This window comes from Orcinus orca, chromosome 5 (genome assembly GCF_937001465.1).
Source record: "Orcinus orca chromosome 5, mOrcOrc1.1, whole genome shotgun sequence".
In the NCBI taxonomy this organism is placed as follows: domain Eukaryota; kingdom Metazoa; phylum Chordata; class Mammalia; order Artiodactyla; family Delphinidae; genus Orcinus; species Orcinus orca.
In genome coordinates this window covers 21841628-21867627 of record NC_064563.1, presented here as the reverse complement: position 1 = coordinate 21867627, position 26000 = coordinate 21841628, and the positions used below count along the sequence as shown (strand labels likewise).

The 26000-nt window shown below is 34.5% G+C and overlaps 1 long non-coding RNA gene across 2 annotated transcripts in view; it reads right to left on the bottom strand.

Moving 5' to 3' along the window:
- The window catches only part of LOC125964453 (uncharacterized), a 51990-nt gene extending 29071 nt beyond the window's left edge, over nucleotides 1-22919 (bottom strand). For both annotated transcript variants that reach the window (XR_007477493.1, XR_007477492.1), the window contains exon 1: nucleotides 22793-22919. This is a non-coding gene — a long non-coding RNA (uncharacterized LOC125964453). The remainder of the gene's footprint in view (nucleotides 1-22792) is intronic.
- Nucleotides 22920-26000: the final 3081 nt, after the last annotated feature.

Below are 26000 nucleotides of genomic sequence, written 5' to 3'. Positions count from 1 at the left end.
TTAAAAGTTTATATTTTAGATAAGTGCCTCAATAGAATATAATTTCTGCCATTATATTACTATTAAACAAGAAAGTGTGTTTTGAGGTTAATTTTTAGAAAATGTCCTGCAATTATTTTAAACAATGTAAGCATAAGATGCTATAGGAAAATTGCCATTACTTTTATCAGAGAAAGAGCACCCATCAAACACTAAAAGCAGTTTCTAATATTTGTATAATTTGAGGATAATTTTTCAGCCACCTTCTTATATGGAGGTGATCATGAAAAGGACACTCAGACCTTAATTAGTATTCTGCATATTATCAAAATGATGAATAATCTACTGGTATTCAGGATAGACTCATGATTTTAAACTTATGTTTATTTGTTTGTTTTTAACCAGTCAATAAGGAGTTAAGTTCCTCTCCACACTACTCAGGTTTTTGGCTCATTGTGGCTAAACAAAACAATGGAACAATAATACTTATCTTCTTAAAATAAATGTATATTAGATCTTTTCATAAACACTTGAGAACATGCAGTGTTTTTAACAATGAAATATTTCAGTGCATCAGCAGCTAAGCTAAGAATCTGTAATGTAGCCTTTTAAAATTTTCCTGATCAAATTTAATTCTACTGGGTGATATAAAGGATCCATTTACATTTCCAACATTTAAGGAAAATTGAAAGAAGAGTTTTAACAGCTGTGCAGTTTAGTTACAATTGTTTGCTAATAAAAGATTGATTTTATTTCAGAGCAAGTAAAAATTACCAATAGCAGCAATGCCCCCAACTAACACACAGACTTCATTATGTCCTACCTAGACTTATGCATGTGTTTATAAAATGTGGGCTTTCCGCTTTACAATACGTCAAATAACTAACTAATTTTGAAAATCCGATCTTAAAACCTAATTCAGGGGAAAACCTCTCAACCTAACAAAAGGAATTATTGCCGGAGATTAAACTGCTTGATGCTCTTCATTGTTCTAGTTGAGTCAGGAGGGAATATTAATTGAGATGTGCCATGGATTCCGGTGTGTGTTCCATAGTGGTTCACAGGTTTCCTGGTGGTCCTTCCAACAGGAATAGCATAAATGAGTGGAATAAGACAGATCATTCTGAACCACAGTAGTTAAGCTATTGTTCTGTTTGGCACAAAAGGTAATGGTTGGTTGAGTTGCTTTATTTCTGTGCTGTTCTGATTTTTCCCTCATACACCCTAATCTCTGCCACTTCCTCTGTGAGTCATCAGCAGCTGGACCCAGTGAGACCACAGGAAATGGATCCTAGAAAAGAGCTCTAATGGAGCTATTGCTCAAGTTCAATTCTCTTTAAGTCTGGTAAGAACTGAGAGTAACAGAAGATAGAAAAAAAGAATTATTTTGCATTTTCTGCTTTGAAGAGCCTCCAAATCATGCTGACCTATTTATATTTCTCTGCAGACACATGATAGATGTATTTATCTCAGTAGTTCTTATGCACAAATACACTGTAGATGAAAAAAATAAGAATATTTTACACTATTACCCACAGTAATTTAATTATTTCTGCTGGAGTTTTTTTGTTTATTGGTTTGGTTTTGTAGTAGTTTATTTTCTTTTGCAAATTCCAAAAGCAATACCTTAGTACTTTTTTTCCCATGTAGAATCTATCCAACAGTTTCTGCTAGTCTATATCTGATACAGTTACTATGATAACCTCCATTAAACATAAACATCCCTATTTTCTCACCACACGAGGGGATCTTGAATTGGATTTACAAAGAGCAGCTTGATTTATGGTTGTTTTCTCTCCATCTTATTTGAAAACAAAAACAAAAACTTAGCATGGCATCAGGCTTTGATATGAGGGAGTTCCCATAGTCTACTGGCAAAATCTCTAGCTTATCTTGACTAGAGATTAGGCTGGAGATTTTACTAAAGAGGAAGGTGTCAGGTACACCTGAAACTGTGGCCATGGTGCTAGGCTATTTAACAAGACTCTGAATAAGAGAGCCCCATATCTCAGGCTTCTACTATCCCTTTACTCCTCAAGTGGAATCGCAGTCTCCTTCAACTAAAAAAAGATATTTAAAAATGCGCAAAATATTAAATAAAGCTTATTTGTTAATACATTTCTCCTACACATGGTATAAAGGAAATCTGTAGGAATTACAACCACAGATGATAGTGTCTCTTCGTTGACCAGAAGTATAGGGAAATAAGATGAGATCTCTGAAAACAACTATGGACATAGAGTGTGCAGTCCTCTAGTGCTGGAGGCCCCTCTCCCCACTATACCCTCTCTACCCATGCAGACTTGCCTTTTTCTATTACTCTCACACAGTACCTCTTTGCTGGGGTCCCTACATCTGTCTTCTCAGCATGCCATGTGCAGAACAGAAGGCTCTATCTATTGAACCCAACCTGACCTTCATTCCACAAGGGTCATGTTTCCTGAAACTCTTTAGGCATCCTTCCCTTCCTTTCCATACTTTAATGGCAAAATTGTTGTAAAAGATCTAATGATTTGCTCTACTTAGAAATATCTTCAGCCAACAGAAGACTCCAAGAGTTTAAAAAAAGGCAGTATAATTCTCTCATACATCTACATTTAAAATCTATTGCCCCTGAAGGGGATTAAGTCTAAATTATTGTGTCGGTAAGAAAATGACTTTTTTAGCCTTAGTTATATTAGGAATTGGGAAGTTTTAAATATCGTATATGTTAGTATTAATTCATTCTAAAAGCGTATTTTTAGTACCACAGAAATGCCTACAAAAATGTAATGTTACTTTTCCAGAGAATTTTATGCTCTCTATCTAATTTTAAAAAAATCTTTGGGAAGTTGTGAAATATTAGGGGATTTAAAGATTCAATATTTATAAATCCCACATCTGTCTTCAGCAATGGGTGCCTTTAAAAGTAACAACCTCAAGTCCTGAAAATAACTCTGTTTTTTAAAAATATATGTGTTTTACATTTTATGGCATTGACAGATATTTTGACTCATAATTACATACCAGAAAATATCACTATACCTTTCTCAAAATGAGTGACATGGTAGACAAGCCCAGTGTCACCAGTTCAAATGTAAATTAGTTTTTGGTTAGGAAAAAATAATTAAGATTTATTCATGTGTTGTGGAGAAATTCACTAAGTTTTATAGCATCTCAGTGCAAATTAATCCCTGATTAATGCTCATTTGCTTTCATGCGTGATCTCTGGTACTAGGGACTCAATACTTTCCCCCATATGTTTTAGCTTTTATTCATACAGCATGGATTAGTTTTACATAATAAGACATCTGACAGTTTTCAATCTTTTGATATAATAAGAGGTTAGGATAAGCCTGAAAGCCTTCCGGTTATACTTAGTTTTAACAGATTTGTTTGTTTTACAATGGAAATGGTTTTTTTCTTTAAAATTTTGAACTATTTACAATTGCTTGTTTTCTTTTACTATTATAATATTTACGATAACATTTGAAATACTCTAGAATTATAAAGTGGCCTCAATGACCTTTGTTTTACATGAAACACAAAACAGATCACAATGAGAATTTCCAAAAGGGATGCATGTTTTGTAACCTGAGGAATAATGGTGATAGAAAATGACCCTGTATTAATCACTAATGCCTTTTTCTCATTACTTACTCATTTTCTCCATAAAGATTTGTTAAGCATCTTTAATATATAAGGCATTTTGCTAGGTAGTTTTTACTTAAACACAAGCAGATAATACTTCAGCTTTACAAAAAATTATTAATAAGAGAATAACCGCCTTGATATTTGCTGTATAATTCTTTTTAAAATGTCCCTTATCCTCCTGAATAAGTTTGCAAATATTTTATTTCATGGAACCTCTGTACTCCAAGAAAACAGAAAGGAAAACTCTTCTGTTATCTTCTCCAAGCTCTCCCACCACAGAGCTTTTGCCCATGCAGTTTTCCCAAACTAAAATGTCTTATCCCTTTACCTTTTCTTTACATTCTAGCAATAGACAGTGTGAGGGAATTAAGTCTCAGTCTCTCTTGTCACTCATGATCAAAACGATGATAAGTTAAAACTAGAAAATAGAAGGGGTCCTAAGAAGCCATCTCTTCCTTCTGGTACTGTTTTGTATCTATCTCAGCAAAGTAGGGATGAAGACCAGTGATGACTCTTGGAATACATGCTCTTCAGCAACCACTCCACAGAGAACCAGGTATTGGCTCAAGTCATAAACAAATAGTTTGGTAATAATGGGTTCAGTGATGAGTTTGGGGGTGGGTAGTGTAGAAAATTGGAGCAGGAAATTTGAGTAATGGAGGGGAAAATGCTAGGAAACTTTCAGGTTACCACAAATGGGATGTTCTCACCAGCACTGTCTGTAAAGACCTGCTTTACTTTGTACCAGTTGTATTTTTTGGATGCTAAGGCATACTATAGAAAATATGAGCCTAAGAGATATTTGGTCAATAAGGGATTTGGGCACTGAATTAATGTTGGAGACAATAACAACATAAGAATAAACTTATGGGGAAATTCCATATTTATTGCATTTTAGGAGGAATAGGACAGCCTTCCAAATATATTGAGATCTATTGGGAGAAAGGAAGCTTTCCAAAGTGTGATGAAGATTCAATGCAGGGCTTCCCTGGTGGCGCAGTGGTTGAGAGTCCGCCTGCCGATGCAGGGGGCCTGTGCGTCCGGAGCCTGTGCTCTGCAACGGGAGAGGCCACAACAGTGAGAGGACCACGTACAGCAAAAAAAAAAAAAAAAAAAAAAAAAAAAAGATTCATTGCACCCACTACACACTAGAATAAGAATGACAGTATGGAGTATGGAAGTATTACCTATGAGACTACAAGTTTCAACTTACAGCCATCTATAAAAATATCAATGAATATGAAGTCATATAAAACCAGGGAAATTAGAGAGGGTGTCTCACAGGAAGGAGCAGTAAAGATGTAGTTCAAAGCATGAATCTAAAGTCAGACAGGTCTAGGTTTAAATCCAAGCTCTACCTTTATTAGAAATGTTACTTTGGACAAATCACTTCTCTGTTTCAGTTGCCTCATCTGTGCAATGGGAACAGTAGTAGCCCCTGCCACATAAACTAGTAGTGACTATGCAGTGATTAGCTCAGTGCCTATGATGAAGTTGTCACTAAAGAAAAATCTTTATTACTGCTTCTCAGAATTCCCACAGCAATTTATTAGTACCATTGCAATGTCTATATTGCATTATAGTTATTTATGTATTTAGCTTTCAATTTCTACAAAATTCTTGCTGCAGCTTCAATCCACATCAGTTTCAGCTTTGAACCAACACATTGCCTCAAACACTGTCTTTTCCGGAAGAATTATTTGAAGTCGTCAGAGTAATGTCGCCGAAATGGCAGCATAGAAGATCTCAGCCTCCATCCAACTTTAAGAAGCTAAGAGGTCATCCCAAAATTTCAATCCAAAATGTTCTTCTCCAAGACACATTATAATAAAACTGTTTAAATCAAAGACAAAAAGCAAATTTTAAAAGCAAGAAGAGAAAAAAAAAAACCATCTCATACAAAGGAATCCCCCTGTGGCTATCAGAAGATTTCTCATCAGAGACCTTGCAGACCAGGAGAGAATAGGATATATTCAGAGTGCTGAAAGAAACTGGCAACCAAGAATAGTTAACGTAGCAAAGATATCCTTCAAAAATGAAGGCGAGGACTTCCCTCGTGGCGCAGCGGTTAAGAATCTGCCTGCCAATGCAGGGGACACGGGATCAATCCCTGGTCCGGGAAGATCCCACATACTGTGGAGCAACTAAGCCTGTGAGCCACAACTACTGAGCCTATGCTCTAGAGCCCACATGCCACAACTACTGAGCCCACACCGCAACTACTGAAGCCTGAGCACTCCAGGGCCCACGTGCCGCAACTACTGAGCCTGCGTGCCTGGAGCTCATGTTCTGCAACAAGAGAAGCTACCACAGTGAGAAGCCCGTGCACCACAGTGAAGAGTAGCCCCCATTTGCCATAACTAGAGAAAGCCCATGCACAGCAACAAAGACCCAATGCAGTCAAAAAAAAAAGAAAAAAATTATAAAAAAAAAAATGAAGGCATGATAAATACTTTCCCTTAAAAAAAAAAGCCGAGCTCATCACCACTAGACTTACAAGAAATGCTGAAACTTCTTCAAACTGCAACAAAAGGATGCTAATTAGTACCAAAAAAATGTATAAAAATATACAACACTCTGGTAAAGGTAAGTATGTAGTCAGATTCAGAATACTCTAATAGTGTAATATGGCAGTGTGTTAACCACTTGAATATAAAGGTTAATGGCAAAAGTATGAAAATAGTAATAACTACAATAATTTGTTAACAGATACACAATACAAATAGATGCAAATTGTGAAATCAAAAATATAAAAGAGGGTGTAAAAAGACTAACTCACAGAAACACAGAGTAGAATGATGGTTACCAGGTGTTGGGGAATGGGGGAAATAGGGAGTGTTGGTCAAAAAATGTATTTGATAATTTGTTGAATTTTTTAACAATCTCTTTTCAAAAACGATTTGAGGAGACATGAAGAATATTTATAATTTCATTTAAAGAAAAGTATGTGTTAAAGTATAATCAATATTTATTTAATGAAATATTAACAAATATTTGAATTCATTAACCAATCAAATAGGTTGTATTTATGTAATAAAAGGGTTGAGTTAGAGCTGAGAACACCTGATTTTGGATCTAGGTTCTGCCCCTTATTTCAGTGTTTGAGAAAAGGCTTTATAGTTCCTGAACCTCAAAAACTGTGAAAAATAATTAAAATTTAATGAGATGCCATTATGTGAAAGCAACCATTCATGGTGCCTGGCAACCAATGACACTTAGGAAAGTTTTAGTGATACTGCCTTTAAATGGATACACAAAATATCTCAGAATTATTTTATTGCATTGTCGGATTTTTATATCTCTCCCACAAAGTATGTATCCATGAAGCTAACTCATCTATGAGGCTGTACACAAATAATTTGAGATTAGTTATGGAAGAATAACAGGAAAATGAGAAAATTCCCCAAAACACAAATAAAATGAGATAGGATGTTTTTCTTAGATCCTTTCATTTCCTCCAAAGTAAATTCATCCTGTATCTATTGATTAGAATATGCTGATACATTTTAACAAGACTCTTAACATGAAAATATAATTTATCCTATATTTTATTAAACAGTTATTTACTCAGTATTGTATTAGTTTCCTAGGACTGCCATATCAAAGAACCACAAACTGCGAGGCTTACAAAAACAGAAATCTATTCTCTCACAGTTCTGGAGGCTAGAAGTCTGAAATCAAGGTTTCAATAGGACCATGTTTCCTCTGAGACTCTGGGTAGAATTCATTTTTGCCTCTTCCTAGCTTCCCATGCTAACTATCAATCCTTGACATTCCTTGGTTTGAAGCTGCAACACTCCAATTTCTGTCTATGTTGTAACAGGGTGCTTTTCTCATGTGTCTATGTCTTTTCTTATAAGGATACCATTTTATTGGATTTAGGGTCCGCCCTAATAAACCTCATCTTAATTTAATTACATCTGCAAATACCTTATTTCTAAATAAAGTTACAGGGCTTCTGGCCGTGCTCTGCAACAAGAGAAGCCACCGCAATGAGAAGCCCGTGCACCGCAACGAAGAGTAGCCCCTGCTCACCGCAACTGGAGAAAGCCCACATGCAGCAGCGAAGACCCAACACAGCCAAAAATAAATAAATAAAACAAATATAAATAAATAAATAAATAGTTACATTCACAAGTACCAGAGCTTAGGATCTCATCTTTTCAGGGATACAGTTGAACCCATAACACACCCCTATTATATAGCAGGTAATATTCAAGGCATGGAGGACTAAACAGTAAAAAAGCCAAAAAAAAGAAAGTCTTACAATAATAACATCCACCTCTGTTTTGGGAAAAGAAGGTTTGGGCTCCATATCTGCTCAGGAGTTCCTCCTTGCAGAATTTCTCCATCCCAGCCATTTCTCATTTTTCAGATACACCAGTGTTCTTTACAAATTCAATTTCCTTCCAGATTTGTAGATTAGAAAAAATGGCTCTCTTTTTATGTTCAGCTTAGTAGGTGACTTATCTAATAGTAGATTAAAGCTAAAAAGTATCAAGAACACATAACCACAAAATTCTCTTGTATCTGTTTAACAGACGTGGAAACTCTACCCATCTTATTACTCTGATTGTATCACACTTGTTAGGCAGTAACAATGGTGTGCACAGCCCTCCAATTATAGAATTAGACATGTCCTGACTCAGTTGGCAAGTTGGACAAAGACAGTGCAAACAAACATCAGGAGGATGTGAGTAATAATAGGGAAGAAAATTCAATGAATTACTGTTTGTTTCCAGTATTATTCCATACTATAAATGTCAAAATTCTGAGAGTTAAATGGAAAAAATGAAAAATCATATTTAGATCATTAGAGGAATTAGTACATACTTCTTAGAACATTTCAAGAAATTTATAGGAAAAGCTAATTTCTCCCTAATCACCTTTCAGTTCCATACCCTTTTTTGTGTGTTGTTGCATGGTTTTATGTGTGGATATGTGTATTGTTTTAAAGAAAACAAAATAATGCCATTATTGTGTACAATTTACAACTTGTTTTCTTTTCACTAGCAGTTCTATCACGTACTGAGAATGATATAAGATCACCAGTGATTATGAATTTATCAATTTATCCTATTGAATCTGTCAGGTTTTGTTTTTTATATTTTGAGACTATAATATTAGTTTCATACATATTTAGGATCACAATAACTTCTCAGTAGATTAACAATATAAAATCATATGAGTTTATCATATAAAATATCTGTCTCTAGTCCTACTAATACTTCTTGCCTTAAAAACTATTTTCTCTGATATATGAAAACTAAATAACTTTTCTTTTAGTTAATGTTTTATGTTGTATTTTTTTTACCATTCTATTTCTTTCAAACTTTTTGACTTTTTCTGTTTAGGGATGTCTATTATAGACAGTATACAAATGAGTTTTGTTTTTATTTTATCTAGCTTTATAATTTTTAAAAATCAAGTTATTACATATTTAATGTGATAATAATTTAGCATTAATTCTACCCTTTTAGTATTTGTATTTCTCCCCTAAATTTTTTAAAGTCTGCAATTTTTTTTTAATTAAACTTTTTATTTTGAGGTAACTGTAGATTCACATGCCTTGTAAGAAACAATATAGAGGGATCACATGTACCCTTTACACAGTTTGCTGCAATGGTAATATCTTGCAAAGCTATAATACAATACCACAACAAGTATACTGACATTGATATAGTCAAGACAGAAAACATTTCCCTTACCACCAGGGTCCCTCATGTGGCTCTTTTACAGCCACACCAACTTCCCTTATACTTCCACCCCTTCCTTAAACCCTGACAACCATATATGTTCTCCATTTCCATAATTTTGTCATATCAAAATGTTATGTAAATAAAATAATGTAATACCATGTAATCTTCTGAGACTGGCTTTTTTTCACTCAGCATAATTCTCTGAATATTTATCCAAGTTATTTTGTGTATCAATAATTTGCCCTCTTTATCGCTGAGTAATATTCCTAGAGGATAGGCTGCAATTTGTTTAACCATTCACCTGTTGAAGAACATCTGTGCTATTTCCAAACTGAGGCTATATATGTTCATGTACAAGTGTTTACGTAAACATAAGTTTTTTAGTTCTCTGGAATAAATACCCAGAAATATACAGTTGATCCTTGAACAACATGGGGGTTAGGAGCGCCAGCCCTCTGTGCAGTCGAAAACCCACTTATAATTTACAGTTGGCCCTCCATTTTGAAGTTCTTCCATATCCATGGTTCCGCATATACAGATTCAACAAACTGTGGATTGTGGAGTATTGTAGTATTTATTGTTGGAAAAAGTCTGAGTGTAAGTGGACCCTCAGAGTTCAAACATGTGTGGTTCAAGGGTCAATTGTAATTGCTGGTCATATTGTAGTTGCATATTTAGTTTTCATACATTTTTTAAAACTGCCAAGCTGTTTTCCAAAGCAGTTGTACCACTTTACATTCTCTCCAGCAATCCAGTGATCCAGTTTTTTTTTGCATCCTTTGATAAGTTTATAGCGATATCTCACTGTGGTTTCAATTTGCATTTGCCTAATGGCTGTGATGTTGAGCATCTTTTTCGTGTGATTTTTTTGCCATCAGTATACTTTCTTCAGTAAAATGTATCTTTATGGTTTTTCCACAGTTTTAATTGACTGCTTTTATTTTTACTATTGAGTGTTGAGAATTGTTCCTGTGTTCTAGATATTAATCTTTTGTTGCATGTGTGATTTGCAAGTATTTTCTCCCACTCTGTAACTTGTCTTTTTATTCTCTTCACAGGCTGTCACAAAGCAAAGTCTTAAATTTTGATCAAGTCCAATTTATAATTTTTTTTTCCTTTTATAGATCATGATTTGGTGTTAAGTCTAAGAACTCTCTGCTTAATCCTACATCCCAAATATCTTCTGGTGACAAATTTTTCTAGTTTTCCTTCATCTAGGAATGTCTTAATTTGTCCTTCATTCTAATGGATATTTTCACTGGATGTAAGATTCTAGGTTGACAGTTTTCATAGAGCATTAAAATTTTTTCTCTTTCTAGTTTCGTTTTAGAAATTTCTATTGATATTTCTTCAAGCTCACTGATTCTTACCTCGCCTGTGTCCAGTCTATTGATAAGCCCATCAAAAGCATTCTTCACTTATGTTACAGTGCTTTTGATTTTAGGCATTTCCTTTTATTCTTTCTTAGTTTTCATCTTGCTGCTTACATTTTCCATCTGTTGTTGAACAAATGGACTATTGCATATAATTGTCTATTATATGGAACAGATGATGTCCACTTTTTCCATTAGAGCCCTTGTCACATTAATAATCATAGTTGTTTTAAATTCCCAGTCTGATAATGACAACACCTCTGTCATATCTGAGTCTAGTTCTGATGCTTGTTCTGTCTCTTCAAACTTTGTTCTCTTTTCGTATGCATTGTCATTCTTTTTGAAAACTGGACATGATGTAGTGGGGAAAAGGAATTGCACTAAGTAGGTTTTTAGTATGAAGTGTTTTGTTTATCTGGGTAGAAAGTTAGGCTGTATTTACTGTTTACTATAGTCATAGATGTCAAAGGCAAAAATTCCTCTGGTGTCTTTGTTTTTCTCTCCCTTGTTGTCTTTGGTTTTCCATAGGCATGTTTCCAAATATGTTTCAAATGACTTACCCTACTTTGTGGCTAGCTTTTTCACACCCTTAGAGTTATCATGTGACCAATGGAAGTTTTTTTATTTTAATGTAGTTCACTTATCAATGTTTCCTTTAGAGTTAGTGCTTTTTGTGTCCTGTTTAAATATTCCAACTCTGGGTTCATGATGGGATATTACTACATTCTCTTTTGAGTGCTTTATTTTTTTCCCCCATTTATATTTAGTTCTACTATCTGCTCAGAAGTGGTTTCTGTGTATGGTGTGAGATAGCAATCAAACTTCATATTATTTTTATGTGGAAAACCTCTATGATTTATTCTCCAAAATGGGACACTCTGAGAGTGAAAAAGGATGCAAGAAGTGATTACATTGGGCCAAAACCATCCCCCACAATATATTGAAAAGCCCCTCCTTTCTCATTTCTTAGCAGCACAACATTTATCATGTGACGTATGTGTGATTCTGGTTCATATCTGTCTATCCTTGTGTCAGTACTACCCTATATGATATACTACCCCCTTATAAGAGACCTTGATATATAAATGAGCTCTAGAATGAGCTCTTTAATCTTCAAGTGTGTCTCGGGTGTTCTTGACACTTTTATACAAATTTCAGAGTTGATTTGTTAAATCCCACAAAAAAATCCTTTTGGAACTTTGTGAGATGTGCTGATTTTATATGTAAATTTTGAAAGCATTGATATCTGTATGATGTTGAGTCTTCTGATTCATCGGTGTGGTATATCTCTTCATTTGTTTAGGTTTTGTTTAATTTCACTTAATAATGCTTTATAATGTTCTGCATTTCATATCTTTGTTAAATTTATTCTTAAGTATCATATTTTTGCTGTCACTGAAAAGTAGAGAAATGTTATCTCTTTAAAACTTTTCAAAACTATTTTCTATTTGTTGCTATTATGAACTTGTGTGCATTGATTTGCTTTTAGTAATATTAAGTTCTCATTAATTAAATCATTTATGTGTAGAGGGTTTTGGATTTGTTCATGTAAATAATTATTTCACTTGAGGATAACGAATGTTCTGTTTCTCCCTTTCTAGTCCTTCTATTTTTTTCTGCTTGTTATTCTGCACTAGCTGGATATTCCATAATCTGTAGGTGAAGGGAGTATTCTCACTGTTATAAGGATTACTAAATCCATTATAAGATATTAAGTGGCTTTTGTCTAAGATCACTGAAGTCATGAACATGTCTCTAGTGTTTTCCACTATACCACATCAGCTCTGTCAACAATGACTACATTCTTAGAAAATTAGAAAGATGTGAAAATGAGCAGTAATGTACTGAGTTGTAACACCTCACTACATCTACCACCACAACTACCACCATCCCTATAGGGGATAAATTAATGTCACTTTTAGTGACTCTATATTTTGCTTTATTTCTCCCATCCTGACCTTTCTGAATGCAACTAGATTCAGCTAAACTGGAAGTCCCAAAATGAACCAGCACTGTGACACATTGCATTTGTACTCTTAGTGTTAGAAGTTAGAATAAATACTCTAGGTTGTTTTTTTTTTAGCTTTAACAGTTCAAAATTATCCCTTTTATTGAATCAAAATTTACCTCCTTGTAATTTTTTTTCCTGAGAGAATGTCATGATACAGAGAAAAGATATTAGTCTTTGGAATTAGAAATCATGAAGTTCACAGTGGGGTCTGCTGTTGGTAGGCCTGTTACCAGAAGCTCAGGCATATGTGGATCCTGTCTGGTTCCTGGGTGTATGGGACTGCCTCTAGGACTTTGTTCAGAGGGTTTGGAGACAAGAGTCTGTTCCAGGGTCTGCATTTGGGTCCACAGACAGCAGGGCTGTTATCAGTTGTATAGACGGTGTGGCCCCTGCCAAGTCCCTGAGAGTGCTCCTGCCAGGTCACTGGATTGTGCCTGGGCAGGCAGGACTGGCCCAGAATGAGTCCCAGGGCTGCTTTAGGATTAACAGCCTTTAGGATTAACAGTCAACCAACCTGGCTCTAGAGGTACAGACATGAAGGTCTCCCAGCAGGCCCCTAAGTGGGCTGGACCACACCCTGAGCACAGCTGGGAGAGCCTGGAGCCAAATTAAAGGACCATTTCAGGATTCACAGGAAGACCAAGGTTAGTGTGTTCACCTCCAAGGACACTTATGGGTGTTCTCCTGGTGAGTCTCTGAGTGGGCAGAACTGTTCATGGACCACAGCTGGGAGGTGCTGGAGCTGAGTCACAGGGCTATTTCAGGATCTGCTGTCGGATGGAGGTTGGCTGGCTTGCTTTCAGAGGCACAAACAAGCATGTCTCCCTATGGCCCCCACGCTGGCAAGACTACTTCCTGGACTGTGGCAGAGAAGAACTAGAGCCCAGTTACAGGGCCATTTCAGAATGGGAAGTTAGACTGAGTTTGGCAAGCTTGCCTCAAGGGGCTTCCAGATCACAGCTGAGTGGGGCTGGAGCCCGGGCCAAAGACCGTGGGTCTATTGCCTGGTGCATGGGTATGCATGACTCCTCCTGGGTCCCTTGGCATATGTTGCTGGTGGCAAGACCAAGACCAAATGGGATTGTAGTTTAGTCCACAGGGGTATGGAGCTGTTCCCCGGTCTGTAACTTGGATCACCCAGCTGGGCACAAGTTTGCCCTCTCAAAGAGCCCTCCTTGGTCTTGGACTCGACTGAGTTTCACAGTCTCCTCTCTAGATCCCAAAACTCCCACAAAGGCACATTTCTTCTGTGAATGGCTGCCAAATTATTGTTGTTGAGAGGGGACATGAGTAAGGGACCTCCACCTATTCCATCATCTTGCTGACACCACTCTCTCTCTCGAGGAAACTTAAATGCATATTAGTAAATGAAAGAAGCCAATATGAAAAGCTACATACAGTATGATTCCAACTATATGACATCCTAGAAATGGCAAAACTATGAAGATAGTAAAAATATCAGGGGTAAAATTTCCACTGGTTAGGGGAGAGGGACGGATGAGTAGCACAGAGGATTTTCAGGGCAATGAAACTACCTTGTTTGATACTATAATGGTGAAGACATGTCATTATATATGTTTGTCCAAACCTAGAATGTACAACACAGGGAGCGAATCCTGATATAAACTATGGACTCTGGATGACAATGATGTGTCAATGTAGGTTCATCAATTGTAACAAATGAACCACTCTGGTGGGGGATGATGATAGTGGAGAGGCTATGAATTTGGGTGGGCAGGGGAGATATGGGAAACTCTGTACCTTCATTTTTGCTGTGAACCTAAAATGTCTCTAAAAAATAAGGTGTATTAAAAATTATCTAGTCCAAAACTTTATATAAAGTGTTTTTTTCCCATTGGTCATGATAATATATTGAAAAAATTTTGAAATAAATTTCTTAATATTAAATCACCCTTGCGTCTTCTGTTTGCGTTTTTTTTTTTTTCAAAGCCCAACTAAATGATGCTGAAGCAATGGTACTCTGATACATTGATAAGTTCAGTTTATTTCTTTAGTTCCTAGCCATTTTACTGAACAATTGCTTTTCAGATGAACTTTGTTTTCCTGGGCAGAAAATCAAATTATTGATCAATACAAAGTATTACTCCTCATTCTTAATATTTATACAGTTTCTTTTGTTTTCATAAATAATTTTATTGGTTAGAAACTTCAGAAAACATTACATAATAGTAGCTATAATAGTTTTCTTTCTTTTACTTTAGTGGAATTCCTTCACACTTGTTAATATTTCATTTAATTTTTTACATTTATTATATATAATTTTGCACCATAGTGTTTTTGAACTATACTGCTTATATTTTATCAGTTTAGCTTTGAAAACAAATGATGAAATTTTAATTTGTAAAATAACCTCTCAAATGTTTTAAATAGAAAAGTTCTTTTTAGTAGTAAAATTCTTTGTCCATTGCCTCCTGGAGGGCTGTTGTTTTTTTGTTTTGTTGTTTTGTTTTTGTCCATTCCACCTATTAAGGATTTTTTTAAATCCCTTATTGAAGATTTAGAGTATCCATATTTTGCTATAAATATGGTCCACTTTACCACAGTTCTCACATTCACTTAGTGTGTGTACATGGTATTTCTCCAGAGGGATGCCAGCTCTACTGGGATGAGAAAGTGCCTCTTCCTGTATCACAGACAGAAAGTCCCATTTGCTATCCTCTTCCTGGGGAGGTGGTCTCACTGCTATTGTAGAACTACATGTTTCACTTAATATCAAAAGCTGAAAGTAGCAAAAAATAAAGGCAGTAGCATTGCACAAAATACAAAAATCAGGTAGGACACCAGCTTGAGGGACCTACAACCAAACTAAAGAACAGTGGAAAAAGGTAGCATTGACAGGCTAGACTAGAAATTGATTGATTGCAAAAGAACACATGTTGTAACTGACATATTTATTCCTCTGAGCTCTATTTTCCTTTAATTTACTCTCACACTCCATGATTGGGGCACTGAATACATATTTGCCTTTACCAGCTTTGATGCATTCACTCATATTTCAGAAGCTATAATTTGACAAGCAGTTCTTCTGAGTAAGCTTAAGAGTGACCTCTGTATGGAGGTTCCTTAAAAAAGTATGGAGGTTCCTTTAAAAACTACAAATAGAACTACCATATGACCCAGCAATCCCACTACTGGGCATATACCCTGAGAAAACCAAAATTCAAAAAGAGTCATGTACCAAAATGTTCATTGCAGCTCTATTTACAATAGCCCGGAGATGGAAACAACCTAAGTGCCCGTCATCGGATGAATGGATAAAGAAGATGTGGCACATATATACAATGGAATATTACTCAGCCATAAAAAGAAACGAAATTGAGCTATTTGTAATGAGGTGGATAGACCTAGAGTCTGTCATACAGAGTGAAGTAAGTCAGAAAGAAAAAGACAAATACCGTATGCTAACACATATATATGGAATTTAAGAAAAAAATGTCATGAAGAACCTAGGGGTAAAGCAGGAATAAAGACGCAGACCTCTTAGAGAACGGACTTGAGGTTATGGGGAGGGGGAAGGGTGAGCTGTGACAGGGCGAGAGAGAGTCATGGGCATATACACACTAACAAACGCAGTAAGGTAGATAGCTAGTGGGAAGCAGCCGCATGGCACAGGGATATTGGCTCGGTGCTTTGTGACAGCCTGGAGGGGTGGGATAGGGAGGGTGGGAGGGAGGGAGACGCAACAGGGAAGACATATGGGAACATATGCTTATGTATGACTGATTCACTTTGTTATAAAGCAGAAACTAACACACCATTGTAAAGCAATTATACCCCAATAAAGATGTTAAAAAAAAAAAAAAAAAGAGTGACCTCTATTTTATTGTGTAATAAAAACAGTGACTTAATTGAGTTTGCAATTCTGCAAGGCCAGTATTTACAATAAAAGTACCTTTATTTCTATTTCCCTCTCCTCTCTGTTGAAGTATATTTTTGATTACCAATAAGAGGAACCTTAAAACTTGGGGCAGAAGGCTCTTCGAAAACTCTATGGAGGGATTGAGCCTTTGAGTGAGTGATCATCAGACTGAGCCCATAACAGGCTCTTCCCCAGCTGGGGAAAATCTGAAAGTTACTAACTGTTGAATGGAAAGAAACTTCTGTGAGTCAAGTCTTGAGGATTAAGGTCTTTGCGGTTGAGGAGAGATCCTAAGGGAATCACCTCTGCCTATGTGACAACTGTGGATTATCCCAGCTCCCAAATTTCATCTCCAACATCTGAATGCAGCTGGTGAACCAGAAGAGACAAAGTCCCATATATGGGTGCCGCACACACATAGCTGCATATGCTACTGTACTTTGGTTGAAGGACAGTTAGCACGCTTATCATCTCAAGTTAGCTGACATTTACCTGAATACAAACTAGAATTTATTCTCTCATACCACTCTATCTACTCCCTTCAGTCTTAGCTCATTCTATACTAAAATGGACTGCTAATTTGGCTTCTGCCGATGATAGCAAATATGGCCTGGGATGTAGAAGCCCCAAAATGAAATTTTGATTAATGGAAACTTATTCTGTGACCAGAAGTCCCAGAAACTAACACAAGCAAGTGAGGGTTCTGATTTTCCTAACCAGGAAATGACTAATCATAAGGATTGACATGTCAATAAATTCTTACCAAACTGATAAATAAGGAAATTAAAGTGCATTCTTCTCTTCATCCAATTACGGTAATTTTATTTTATTTTAGCTAACATTTTGATATGATCATTGTGGCTAAAAGGTAAATAACAGACCAGGCAGGGAATCATTTTAGGGAAGAGGTTATTTTCTTTACCAGCAAAATATTTCTGGAATCTTTGCTGGCTATAACCAGAGCAAACTTAACAAAGATCATGTTTATTAAAAGTCCCTTTGGTTTATCCCAGATTACTTTTTAAGATCTAGTACTTTACTCCCCTTACTATTTCCTCTTTACCATGTTTTCCCTCATTTTAAACTCTCCATTGAGACTGCTTACCAAGTTGATTATCCCCAAACTCTCACTTTATAAGTTAAAAAAGTTGTATATTCAATAACCCTAGAATAAATATAATTTATAAAAATAATAATTTGCAGTGCCAGCTCTTGGAGGGATTCTTTTCCCTCCTCTGTGAATGTGTCTAATGAGACAATGTGTATCAGGAGGGGAATATACCATTTGGGTTCCCAGATTGCTTGCCCTATTTAGCATTATTATTTTCTTAAAGTTGCAATTAGTATTAGCCTTAAGAAATGAATGAAAATTGGCGATGAATGAAAAAGTTAATAGATGTTAGTATTGTAATTAGCAAGGGTCTGATCTTGCAAGAGCAGTTTTACAACTGCCGTCTTTGGAGAACATGCAAGTCTCCAGTCTATCTGCCTGGAGCTTTACGCCACACATGAGGGAAGGGTTTCAGTGGAAAAAGAATGAATTGCCCTCCTCTGCCTCTTATGATGATGGGGATGCAAGGAAATGATAGGAAGTCTGAGCCTCATTCAGCTTCACAGACATAGTCCATCTTTTCCCCAGACAAGTGAGAACAGAGTCCATTAGAAGTTTAATTGGGCTGTGGCAGCAGACATAATGTAATTGAGATGATGTTTTTACCACAGGACAAAAAAAATGGGACTCTTAGGTTGGAGAGAAGAAACATCTAAATAAGTTGCTGGAAAAGAGTCAGCCCTTTATGGAGTAGAAACAACCTGAATTTCCCTTTGTGTATTTTTTCTACCGTTTACCCAGAGGGTATCTTTCTCCTTGCCATCAGTCCTATGTCTGAGTGGCCCAGGAAAAACGTTTAAAGTAAAAAGTACTGGAAAAGAAGTCTAGAGAAAAAGATACAAAGGCCTGGGAATACATAATGTCATAAATATTTGTTCTAAATTTGAGTGTGAAACTTTACAATTGGAAAATATATTTAAAAGTAACAGCACTCAGCATTGGTAATGGTGCCAAGAAATGACATCTCTTGTGTATTGCTTGTGGGCATGTAAATTGTTACAATGTTCATGGAGGGACACGTGGCAGGGCTAGAAATGTAAAGTATTAAACACAAGAATGCTATTTGACCCTGTAATTACAGTACAAAATAATCTACCATAAGGAAAGAGACATGGCTAAAATAATGTATGTAAAATATATGGATGTTCTTTCCAACACTGACTAGAGTTTAAAAAAAAAGGAACCAAACACAATAACCAGTGATTAGGATAGGCTAAAAAAATTATGATCATCAGTAAAATGGAATACTATGCACTATTTTTAATAAAGGAGTTTAAATATAGGGGAATTTATTCAAAGAAAAATAAAATTGTAGAGGCTGAAAGCCTTTCTAATTAAGATACAAAGTAGTTTTTACTACCTTAAAATTTAAAATGTTTGCCTGCAGAAATGGAAATGAACAGCATCAGTAAAGAAATGGCAATCTGGGGAAAGCTTATTGTAACACATATGACAGGCAAAACAATATTAATGTACTTAACATGTAAAGAGTTCTTGTAAATCAATACCAAAAACAATAAACACCCAACAGTAAAATGAGAAATGTTCATAAACAGCCAATTTTCAGATAAAAAAATGCAAGTTGTCAGTAAGGATTCTTTATCTTATGATTTGCAAATTTTAGTTAAAACAACGATGAAGTACCACTCTATCACATATAGTGGTGGAGATTTTTTTAAATGGTAGTATACAGTGTAGTGAAGGTAAAAGAACGTAAATGGCTTCATTCCATTTTTATGCATAGGGAAAACGGTAACATCATTGGTAATCTACATGGTAATTGCTGTAAATATTTTATTTATTTTTAAATTTTAAATTGAGGGTTTTATTTTAAGAAGCTCCATTTGTCTTAAACTTTGGAGCTATCGTTTGATGGGAATGTCAGATCTGCTCTATTCAGCAGGTTCTGTTTCCTGCATACAGAACTGACTCACATAAGAACTCAATTTTAAAACACTCTCTAATGGCTGACTATTCATGTTCTTATTCTTTTGAGGGAGGGATTTGGTTTAGTTAAAAGAACAATTTTTGTACTACTTTTGTGAAGATACAAACTTTGATAAAGCGTTTAAGACAAGTTTGTGAGAATACAGTGTTGGTTTTGTTTTAAATTTTCTGCAAGTTATTTTAGAAAAATACAGTTAAATGTATTTATATTTTTACCCCACAATTGCATTTCTAGGTATTTATCTTGCAGAAATACTTACACATAACTTACATTTATATGCAGGAATATTGATTGCAACATTGTTGGAAAAGCTAAAGATAAAAAATAAGCTAACTATACTCAAGCAAATTGTAGAACCACCTTTCAATGTGATACTAGGTTACCACCAAAAAGAAAAAAGTAGATCTATATTGTCAACGTTTGATCCTTTGAGGGTCTGTAAGAAAATGGATTATTAATGGAAAAAACTTTATGATATATTTTCATTTGTGTAAACACTTGGAAAGATACACAAGAAAAAAACCCTTGATAGGAAGAGGATGAATTTTTCACTCTCCACAATTTTGTTCTGTGTAATTTTTTCTACCATAACCATGAAAGTATTTTTCAACATAAACCTTATAATTAATAATTTATAAATATATAGGAAAATATACTTAATATGTTTAGTGTAAAATCCATTTCCCAGTACAATCCTTTTTTCTTGAAATATATACTATATATTTTATTGTATATTATATTTTATCACATATAATATTAAATTATAGGTTATATATTATATTGTACAGAAAAATTGAAACAATGTTAATAATGATTATCTCTGGTGGAGTTATGAGTGAATTTTTTGGTGTTTTTTTTCTTTATATTCTAGGTTTTATTTATCTTTATAATAAAATAAATATTTGTTTATATTGAAGCTATTGGTAGATGCTTACATGACTAATCCTGACATTTTTAATATAGTAATTCAAGTCTTCTTTCATTTCAGGAAAGTTTTCTTGCATTATATATTAAAATATTTCTTGTTTCACTATTTTGGATTACTTTCAATCTTCATTTATGTATACATTAATATCTTTTCCCTCTCTTCTATAAATATCACTTTTCCTAAGACATTTTAGCTCCTTATAAATTTCTTTTTAATTTTGGTTACTTTTAAAAATTCTTCTTGTATCTTGCTGTATTTTACATAATTCCTATTTTCCTTTGTTTTCCTGTATTTAAAAAAACTTTATTTTGTATTATTCTTTTACATTATTTCCTCATCTTTGGGAGTTCTGGCAGACTGTATTTTATTCTACTTTATTGACTTTCCATTTCCTCCCTGAATTTCTGCATTTCTACTTTGAGGTCTTCCTTCAAATAGGCAATTACTTCAATATTGAAAAAAACCTGGGTAATTATTTTTCACATCATTTATAAGCTGAGTAGCAACATTTTTCTGGTAAAATAGCCTTCCTCTGTTGGAAAGTTCTACTACTTCTTTTCTGTTCTTTTATAATTATGGTGATTTTGTATCCAAGCTCTGCTTTTAGAAGATTTTGTATCCATTGTTAAATTAGCTAGGACCAGCTATTTGCAAGATGTTCCTTTGGGCAGAGAGGTATCTTAGTAGTATCTCAGATGGTTGATTTTCATAATGTGAGTCTAACTTTGTGGGTTGCTCCACATTCTATGTCTCCATGACAATTCATAGAACCCCACTTTTCCTGTTTCTATAAACTGAACCAGGTCTAGGAGTCCTGCTGCCCACAACTCATCTCTGTTCCTGCTCCTGTTGTTCAGAAAAGGGATATAGATATTTCAACTCTGGTTATGCCCCTCATATTCAGAAAGTACACGTTTGCTAGTGTTGCTGAAATCTGTTGTGACAGCCTCTCGCAGAGTCCTGTCTCTGTTGTTTTTTCCTCTCCTCTTCCTCCTATGAAACTCCTTTATTACATTTTCAGATTTCCCAAAATTAACTTGAAGTCATCATTATTGGAACTGAAATAAGCTAATACATAAATGTAATAAACATTGACTTAAAAATGACTGAGTCCTATTATTGAGTAAGCTTCAATGCTCACCATTCATCATTTTGTAGCACAGGTTTGCAATTCATCTAAGACAGCTGGATCATTGTTCAATTAATATATCCTCAGGAAGAATATATGGATACTTTCTCAGATGCTGCATATTTAGGAATATGTATAATGAGTTATACTTCCCCTCAACAGTCAGACTGTGTATGACAGATTTTGTTTCTCAAAATATAGAAGGTAATCGCTGTTGACTCCTTGCATTTAAAATGATGACAAGGATGTCTTAGTTAAACTCAAGTTTTCTTTATTTATAAGTAACCAAATTTGTTCCCTAGTGGCATTGTCGTTTTAAAAGATGGACAGATTAGATGGACATAACTGCATTTACTATGATCCTATCACTGCTGTATCCACAGAACTTTATCGTAATTTCTTCTCCAGGCTCTAGGATTTTTCTTTACAGTCTATCAGTTATATATATTTGTGGGGATGTGGGCAGGGATCAGCTAAATACCTGTGTTTATAATGCTTGCCCACCTGACATCTATACATTTATTCAAATGAAGCTAAACTTTAAAACATTTATGTAACTTTTATTTTAGAGTAACCTTCCTTTATGATAAATGTTAATACCTGTCAATGATTTATTTTTTCCAAACCACTAGATGAAGAACACAAAAAATCACATTTTAATCTCTACAAAGGAGTTTATGATGAAAATGTCCAGAGAATTTCTTGTTTGACTAATAATCTTACTTTTAAGTTAATTCTAAAACATGATTCTCAAATGTTCTTAATTGCTGGAATCATTATTGAGGTAAATATATGGCATCTCAACATTCTTCTCTTTACAAATAGCAGTTCTGAGGGGTTTTATGTTCAAATATGCATATAAAAATCAATCTCCATACTTTACAGTCATATCTCAGGTAAAATTACACAGAAAATGAATTATTTAATACTTATGAATCAGATTCTTCTAATTCATACACTATTCACTGTTTTAATGAAATGAATAGACCTCTAGTTGCCTGAAAGGGTTATTCAGCTTCCAAAAGTGCTTGGCTTCCTCCCAGAAAGGAGTTTATACAGTGACACTTTATGAGTGATAAAGTGATATGAAGAGGTACTTACACACTGACAGGACCACACATCTGCTAATAACTGGAATTGCTCTCAGTGTCTTCAGCAGCTTCTTTGAATGTCTTCAATACTGCAAATTTTCACCTTTTTAGGGTGGACCTGCTTTTTGGTGTCGTCCCCTAGGAAGAAATGCCCAGTAGCATTGTATTCCAAAAGTCACAGAAAATCTTCTACTAAACTAAACATAAATGTATCTTATACCAAACTGCACATGATAACTTTAGGACATTATTGGAAATGCAAATTAAGAAACTATAGACATTTTAGGATATAGAGTAGATAATCCTTTATGTTTAAAAACATTTCCAAAGCATGATACAATATCTTAAATTGAAGCCCAATAATAAAAAAATAAAGATTTACCTACATCTTATCTAGTAATGAATTTTAATGCCCTATGGCTACATACACTATAATCAATCACAGTTAACATAAAATTTAATTGAAAATAATTACAAAGGGTACATATTCATGTTTAAATGTAACTCCTTTTTACACTTTTTGGTTTACTAGGAAGTGTGTCTTTTCTCTTTTACACAGGTAAGCTATACCTATTGACTCCTCCTGAGATCTTCATTCTTCCATTACTACCTTTCTTTTTAAGATAGCTTTAATTTGTTTCTCGAGAATGTAGAGTTATCCTCTATGCTGAAATACCTTTCACTTTACTCACGACCCTGAATGGCCAACCCCCTAATCTCTTTGGGGCTTATAGATCGGTAGAAAAGAGACAAATCATTCTGAGTCTTGTATGCTCTATTAAATATTTTAGTCATTCTAAAAACTTAAGGCATTTAAAATAGGCAAGAGGAGGTACTGAAAGTAGACAAAGTTATATGATGAGTCAAAATCAGTTTTCTGTATTCAGTCTTATTTCTCCTTGAACTCTGTTTGATGATGATATTAAGTACTCCTTTTTCTTGTTTATTATTTCTTTCTAATGCCATAGCTCACTTCCTTGGTCCTTTTCTGGTTTCTACCTAGGGTTTCCTTCTTCATTTGGTTCTCTCTTCCACTAGTCTGTCTTACAATTTTTCTTTGTATTTGCCAAGATACCTTGAAGACCATAATAATTGCTTAGAATACTATTGATACTATCACTGCAGCTTAGAATACTATTGATACTATCACATACTAGTGGCAGAACAATCTAACACTGATAATGTTCTTCTAATTTTTTTTTAATTTTACCTACAGGAAACACATTTTTCATTGTATTTCTCATTAGTTAATAATTTATGGATGAAACTGTAAAATCTAAGTTGTTCTAATAAAAATCTTAATAACACAAGAGTCCAATTTTGAGAAGGCCTAGAATATTCTAATCAATCAAGATTTAGAACCACTGATTTAAACAAAATTTTCTTTCAGATTTTCAATTATGTGATGACAACAAAGTTTGAAAACTGATGTAATTTTGTATTTGAAGGGAATGTGAACAGGAAGAGTAATATTGAGCTCCTAGTGTAGGCAGATATTGTCCTAGTTATTCTATGTGTTTCTCATGTAATCTTTTTCTTAAATTTTTATTGGAGTATAGTTGATTTATAATGTTGTGTTAGTTTCAGGTGTACAGCAAAGTGAATCAGTTATACATATGTCCACTCTTTTTTAGATTCTTTTCCCTCATAGGCCACTATAGAGTATTCAGTAGAATTCCCTGTGCTATACAGTAGGTCCTCATTAGTTATCTATTTTATAGATAGTAGTATGTATATGTCAATCCCAATTTCCCAATTTATCCCCCCCCTTACCCCCTGGTAAGTATAAGTTTGTTTTCTACATCTGTCAAATATCGCATGATATCACTTATATGGGGAATCTCATTTAATTTTTACAAATTTCTCTTTTAGGTAAATTTTACTATTTTTTGTTTCAAGTCAGGAAATTGAGACTGGTTAATCATTTTTACTCAAGATATAAAGCTAATAAATTATAAAAACAAGATTCAAATTTAATTCACTAAAATTTCTAATTATATGCTTTTCTCACTATTATACTCAGCAGGTTTTTTCAAAGTTGCACAATATTTCCAAAGACAAGAAAGTGTAGATGGTCACATTGAGATCCTAATACTTTATTCAAGAATTGAACTGTAAAAGGATTTCCACGAGTCAAAATTTTAAATAATTTAATTTTGTTATATTTGGTAACTTAGTATCTGTGTATATTTTATAGTGAAAATGGATGGTTTTCTTTTGAGGACATACCTAACCATGGGATTCACTGTGTTTCAAATACAATGAAGTCATGCATTAAACTTTGGCTCAGAAATCACAATGCAAATTATTCCATAAATAATCTTCTCTAGCTATCAAGTTCTAAGCATCAGTTTTTAACCTTTCAATTTCATTAATGATTAACTATCAAAAGACCAACCCTCCAGTTGCATCATTATAGTAGTTTGTGCATTTATAGTTACTAATAATATAGCCTTTTAATATATAGCACATAAAAGAAAGGCTTGTGATATCAAGTTTCCTTATTTCAGGATGCTTTTGTTACTTCAAGATTCTGTACAAAGTGAAATCATTACTATTGTGTGAATCACTGTTCCCCAAAATCAGGCATTATCAATAACATGACAAATTCAGTTTACTCCTTAAGTAAAGGGTAGGGGAGAACAAAACATCTCCTCAACAGGTATGATTATTTTTGAGCTGATATCAATAGTATCAAGTTGATATCCTTTAAATGTTTATCCTAAGATTTAAAATTGTGGTTGTAAATGCTAAATGTTAAAAATTAAAACAAAAGAGACTGATAATATTGTGTGTCTTTAGAAGAGAGACTAGGTGAAATTTAGGACTTTTTGATTTTTTTCTGTTGTTTCAAAACTTTGGTGATTCTTGGGACTTAACTGGTGGTCCAGTGGGTAAGACTCCACACTCCCAATGCAGTGGGCCTGTGCTCGATCCCTGGTTGAGGAACTAGATCCCGCATGCATGTCACAACTAAGAAGTCTGCATGCTACAACTAAGAAGTCTGCATGTGCAACTAAAGGTCCCGCATGCTGCAACTAAGACCAAGTGCAGTCAAAATAAATAAATAAATAAATATTAAAAAAAAATCTTTGGTGATTCTTGCAATAATGTATATTTAGAGTTTACATATTTCCCATACTTAATAGAAAATAAGTGTTTCTAAAACTTACTAAATTTAAAATAGTTCATTTTCATTTTAAAATTTAAAATAATAG